This window comes from Pteropus vampyrus, unplaced genomic scaffold (assembly GCF_000151845.1).
Source record: "Pteropus vampyrus isolate Shadow unplaced genomic scaffold, Pvam_2.0 Scaffold104, whole genome shotgun sequence".
NCBI lineage: Eukaryota > Metazoa > Chordata > Mammalia > Chiroptera > Pteropodidae > Pteropus > Pteropus vampyrus.
In genome coordinates this window covers 4,470,203-4,476,355 of record NW_011888885.1, presented here as the reverse complement: position 1 = coordinate 4,476,355, position 6,153 = coordinate 4,470,203, and the positions used below count along the sequence as shown (strand labels likewise).

At 37.4% G+C, this 6,153-nt stretch overlaps 1 protein-coding gene across 1 annotated transcript in view; it reads left to right on the top strand.

Annotated features, from left to right (window-relative positions):
* UTP18 (UTP18, small subunit processome component) overlaps positions 1-2,313 on the top strand; it is a 32,046-nt gene extending 29,733 nt beyond the window's left edge. Inside the window, exon 15 of the mRNA XM_023533504.1 lies at positions 2,161-2,313. The gene's annotated coding sequence lies outside the window, so the exon portion shown is untranslated. The remainder of the gene's footprint in view (positions 1-2,160) is intronic.
* The last annotated feature ends 3,840 nt before the right edge of the window (positions 2,314-6,153 follow it).

Genomic DNA, 6,153 nt, shown 5'->3' with positions numbered 1-6,153 from the left:
GTACAGTATTTTCAAACTTCCCAGTCATTAAAAAGAAGAATATTTCTCTTGTTCATACCATGGATTTTTCTCCCAGAAGTGGATATTTTGCTTTGGGGAATGAAAAGGGAAAGGCCCTGATGTATAGGTAGGTATTATTTATGTTTAAAAGTCAGAAATACCTATAAGTTTCTTTTGAAAATATGAAGAGATAACCATCGTTGCATTTCTAATTCTACAATTATGTCAATTTATTACTTGTACTTTATTAATTGTAATTTATTAATCAGTTACAATGATAAATTATTAATTTGAGGAAAGGGAGCTATTTTAATACTGTTGCCACTTTCTTGGTGCTTAGTGTTTAGATTCACCTTTGTTAATTTGCCAGTTAGCTGTTTATTCCATGGATGTTTATTTCCCTTCAGCTATAAGCTGTAAATAAGGATATTAACCACAAAAATATCCAGAAGTTATGCTCTGTCCAGGTTCTTTTTGGCGCTCAACCTATTTGGCTATAAAGCAGGAACAAACAAAATCTAATTGCATTGTTGCTGAAAAATATAAATGTCAGGTGGCTCTTCATGGAGAACTGAAGAGCTGGAAACCTGTGACTTAAATCACAGCCCCCTTTCCTTGCTCCCTTGTATTGGTAGTGAATGCTACCATGTTTATGTTTATATGCTTCAGCGAAGGCCTGCTTTCAAAATAAAATGAAATCTGAGGTAAAGAAAAGGAAGCACGTAAATTGATTTTGAGGATAAGTTGTGAAAAAAGAATAGAGTGAAGAATAATATGGTTTCAAGTTCTACTTTGAAAGGAAAATGGGTCATACCTGGAAATTTGATATATTCCATTATTCTCATTTCAGATCATTTTTGGACTGATTCTTTCAGTTTGGATTTTATAAAAGAATACCGAGTCTTATTGCACTTAGAAAATCTTTTCCAGTACTTTGGTTTATTATAACTGAATTTTTCTTTTTTTTTAAGTAGGCCCCAAAGGCTATTAGAGTTTTCACCAGAGCATTGCTTTTTAGTGAGACTTTCTAGCAAGTGGGTTGGACTGACAGTATTTCTATTGGGTATGGCCAGTCAGATATTTCATAGACCCCAGTTTGATGCTTTGGGGTAAGCTTAATGCTTTTATCTAAAATCTGAGGTATTAACATTAGGATCCTTCAGAATGTCAGATTGAGGAGTCTTAACCTAACTGCCTGAGAAAATGATTGTGATTACATTTCCCCCGCTAAAATATTCCTAAGTGCCATTCTGTGATCTGATTGACAATACTCTGGGTAATCACAAAGCTGTTTAGATGATTTGTCTTTTACTTTTTCAGGTTGCATCATTACTCAGACTTCTAAAGAGATTATTTGAAGTAAGAAAATCCTTTTAAATTGCTTCTTCAGGTTTTAAGGTTATACCCATAGCTGTCAGTGGCAGGGGGACCACATCAGCTGATTTTTGTTTCTTTGTCCCTGGGTTGCTAGATATTCAGTTAGGGGCGTGGGATGGAAGTAGATCAGGAAGAGCCTAGTTGGACTGGCATCTTCCTTGGGAACTTCTTATCCCAAATCAGAACAATCTGGCTCCTTTCTTCTGAGGTTGGCTCTTTAATATTGTGTTCAATAATGGTCATTAAAATTGTAATGACTGAACATTTAATCCACAGAAGAGAATAGATTTAACGGTGAGAGATAAGTATCTTCAGGTATAAATAAAGCTTCCATGAGCTCAAACTCTCTTATTTCATACATGTTTCTTGAGAGATTATAAGTAGCTAGTAAATAGTGGCTTGTCACAGAGCTAATTAATAGCTGGTCATTAGTTTTGCCGCCCCAAATTTAAATCAGTAGGACATGATTCCTCTCCCATGGCTTGATCTTTGACCTGAGATATGGTGGTCGTTCTGAGGTTGAGCTTTGCAGTTGGCTTATTCATCATAATTGACTAATTTGGTTTCCTCCAAGATTCATATATGTTGAGGAGAGACTCTTGGGGTGCATATAGACTTAAATAAGGAAAAGAATTTTTGAAGGTAGAGGAATGATAAGCAAAACATTAGCCAGAAGGGGAAAGCAGTCCAGCTATCCTGCCTCCCAAAATTAATTGCCAGTATATGTTTGTCGGTAATCAGCAGTTATAATCAAATGTATGATTTCTTCTGTTCTTTCCTCAGATTCATTTGAGTCACAAGAGAAGTCTGCCCTGCTACATCTTCTCATAAACTTTTCTGAATGTGTAATGATATATGGATAATGATTTTTTTGAGCCAGCTGTGCTTTTTTAAGAGAAATGTCTTAATAAACACATAGCAGCTTTTTTCCAAAAATTAATGTATGTGGTTCTTCCCACCTATACACAGACACACTAATTTGGATGTATTTCTTTTAAGGCTAAACGGAGATTGAAATACCTTTCTGTAGCCAGAAATAATATAGGCAGATATTCTCATATTTCACAGTTAACCCTGATTAATATTTTCCCCTTTCCCAGCATAAATGTCTCCATGTTTCAGGGTATCAGCTAACAGAGGCTCTGATCAACTTAATATGAGAGAGATCTCATAGAATAAATTTTGAACTTCCAAGTTTTCCTGGAAAGTGATTATAGAAATGAAAAAACTTTTGGATTTAGTACTTCAAATGGTTGTCATTGTTATTTGTTGGGGAGGGAGTAATTGAAAACCTGTTACATTTGTCCTAATTTTTAGCCACTCTCCTTCCTGGAAATATTCATTACCCCAACTTAAATGTTTCATTTAAGTTCCAACGTTATCAATTGCTTCCATAATTCATAAATTGTAGTATAACCTTGCTTTAGACTAGTCCCTGCATTTCTTGGGAAAAACCGACACTATATCATGTATTTAAGAAATATTAAGAGAGTATCGGGTAGGTCTGAGCGTTTTCACGCCACCTCCTTGCTAAAACATGGAAAAGTCAGGTTAGAGGAGGAAATTTTGCCAGTGACAAAAAATGGCTCTGGCTCTGCCCACAGAAGTAGATCCCACTTAACTGTATTCAAACAAACAGGTAGAGGAGGGTATCTTCGGTGTCTTCAAGGCCCTTCCAAGTCTGCTGATGATGACCTAGAGCAGCCCAGTAGATCTGGATTGTTAACACATCCTAGCATCTTTCTACGAGAACGTTTTCTATAAAGATAGGCTATTGCTGTACAATTGTGGAGACCCTCTTCCCCATCCCCTCCTTTTGTAGCAAAATCTTCCGTAGTAAATATTAACAATAAACATTTCAGATTCCTGAATCCATTCGGCTTGTTAGTGTTATTTCTCAAGTTGCTAGAGGGCAGCATTGCATTATGTGAGTAGTTAAAGGCAATGCTTTTTGTAGCTTTTTACCACCACCTTGTCTTTAGCTTCAGCTAAACCATTGTTTGTTTCAGTAATAGACACCAAGCTTCATATGTGCTCATTGTGCATATGGTTTTCAGAGCGCGAAAGATGTATGGAAATTTATTCTAGAGAGAATGATGGAAGCAGAGTTTAAGTTTCAACTACTTTGTTAACATCTCTGGGTCACTTTTATACTGAATGAAGAATTCCCAGTTCTGATCTTTGAGATAGATAAATGTGCTGTTTGTTCTACAGACGGAGTGCTACCACTTCTGTGTCTTTTAATGTTTTTTCCCCTTGACAAGAGTTGGACATTTGCGTCAGGCTCTCATTACGTCTTGTAACCAGTGCCAAGCTAACTTCAAGGAGATGAGAGTCACAATGCTGAATTCACTTATACAGTTCTCTCTCGGCAGTTGCTAGGGTAGCATAAATGTGGCTCGTATCTGTGTTTGGGGTTGGGACTATCTTGAACTGTGAGGTGATATTTTGCCATCCAGAGCCACACAGGATACACTCAGGTTTGCTTGGGAGTGATGAATTATTGAAGTCCTTGGTGTGTTCTGCTTATCTCTCCTCCCATCCTGCTAATATTCATTGAACTAAAGAATTATTAATCTATTGAACTTTCTTCTATTTGAACAAATTACTGGTGAGAAAGCTCTTGCCTTACTGCATGTGTGTTTCTAAACCTGCAAAGAATGAAGCGACCAGCAGCTGGGTTTGTGACCAGCATTTTTACACTTCAGCTTGGGAATGGGATGGAAGCAGGCAAATGTCTGTGAAATGAAGGGTCGTTCACACCTGCAATCAGCTCTTAAACTACCTGGGATCCCACTTAAATCCATCGCCAAATTCATCACACAAGAAACAAAGCATTGTCTATTTTGCAATTCTAATCTGGAGGAAATGGGTCTGGGTCAAGAGGTGAGGGGAAAAGGCAGAATGTGGAGTAGAAACAGCACTTCTGAGCTCCTAGCACCCTACTTGTGCTGACATTAGGATATATTTATCATCTAAGGAAATTCTCAATGTTCCTCTGTAAAGAAAGCAATATATTTTTTTTGACAGGGAAGTAAATTGAAGTTCAGAGAGGTTGAACATCCCTGTCCTAAAGCCTCATTCTTACATAGATTAGTGGTCCTCAAAGTAGGGTGTGCATACTCTTAACAGTATGAGATAGATCCAAGTAGATCACAGGAAGGAAGTAGAACTATGCTGTGCAAAAGTATTTTTGTTTTCATATGTTTATACTACAGATCATGTAGATAATTTATAAACAAATATGTTTGTATTGAGGGTATATGCTAAAGGGTTATCTATGAAAGGACCATTGATTTAGAGGCCAACCTGCCACACCACACTTGACACACCCAAAACACATTTCCACACACCTCCACTTCCTGTGATGTTAACAGCTTCTCCACTAACCTAGTCACTTAACCTAGGTACCTAAGACTGACTTTATTTTTATTTTTGTAAGACTGACTTTAAGCCTGAGATTTTTCTGTCCTTTTTCCCCCACCACAGACTAGTTACCAAGCAGTTTTTACTTTCCAAAAGTCCTCTTTTTCTCCTATCTCACCACCTCCGCAGCTCATCTACTCTTATTTATTAATCCCCTAACTGGTCTCATTACTTCTTACTTCACCTTTTCTACTGGATCTCCATGTTGCAGCCCGAGATTTTTTTTAAAACATTTATTATGGGAAACCTCGAACATAGAAAAGAGGGGTGACTAGTATAATAAACCCCCTTGGGTGCATCACCCAGCTTCAACGACGATCAGCTCCTAGGAATCCTCACCCACAAACGTTTATTTTAAAGCCAGGCCAAGATGTATCATTTCATCTGTAAATATTTGAGTAGATATAGGAATGCGTTTTAAAAATAAAAATCTCAACATGTTACTCTTGCTTACAATCCTTCAGCAGTTCATCTCTCCCAAAGTCTTAAGTTTCCCCTTCTATGGCAAGGGCATAAAAAAAGACCTGTCTTGTAGGACTAGTTATTAGGTTCAGAACAGCACCTGGCCCTGAGCAAGCTCTCAGTGACTGTTAGCTGCTGTCATTGTAATCATCTTGGCCATGATCAGGTACAAAATAATACTCAGGTTCCTTTGCTTGGTAGAGAGGCCCATTATTTCTGCCTCTTCCTATCTCTTCAGCTTTCTCACTTACCTTATCCTCCAGAAGTCTTGAGCTGTTTGAAATTTCCTGGAGTAAGCCAGCTGGTTTTCTCCCCCATGCCTTTCTTTTTGCTGATGCTTCCTTCTTGCCTTTTCTTTTGTGTGCCTTTCAAGCTCTGCACATCTAACAAGACTAAGATGGACTTCTATCGTGTGTGTGTGTATACTTCTTGTTGCATTTGTTTGTTTATACAGTCTTTCCAGAAGATTTGAAGTGGCTTTCCAGATAGTAAAGAGAAAATAAACAGGAACCAGGACCTGGAAAAGATGGGAAATTTTAACCCAAATATGTAGGCCATATTCAGTTACTAAAGTTGAGCTGTAATTTTTTCTTCCAATTTTTGGCCTAAGCAATACTCTTATATTTTTTTGAAACAATGTATTTTTTAAAAAAGTAGTAGCCTTTTTCTCTTTCTAACCAAAGGAACCTCTATTAGCAGTTTGAAGTATATCTTGGTAGTAGGTTTTGTTGCTGAGTCAATTATGTGTTCAGATGCAAGAAACAGAACCTGACAAATAGTGGCTTAAATCATAAAGACATTTATTATTTAAGAAGTCTAGAGGTGGCTGACTGGCTTCAGAATCCATTTGGTGGCTCACTAATTCTCTGACTCTGGTGTGTCTTTGAT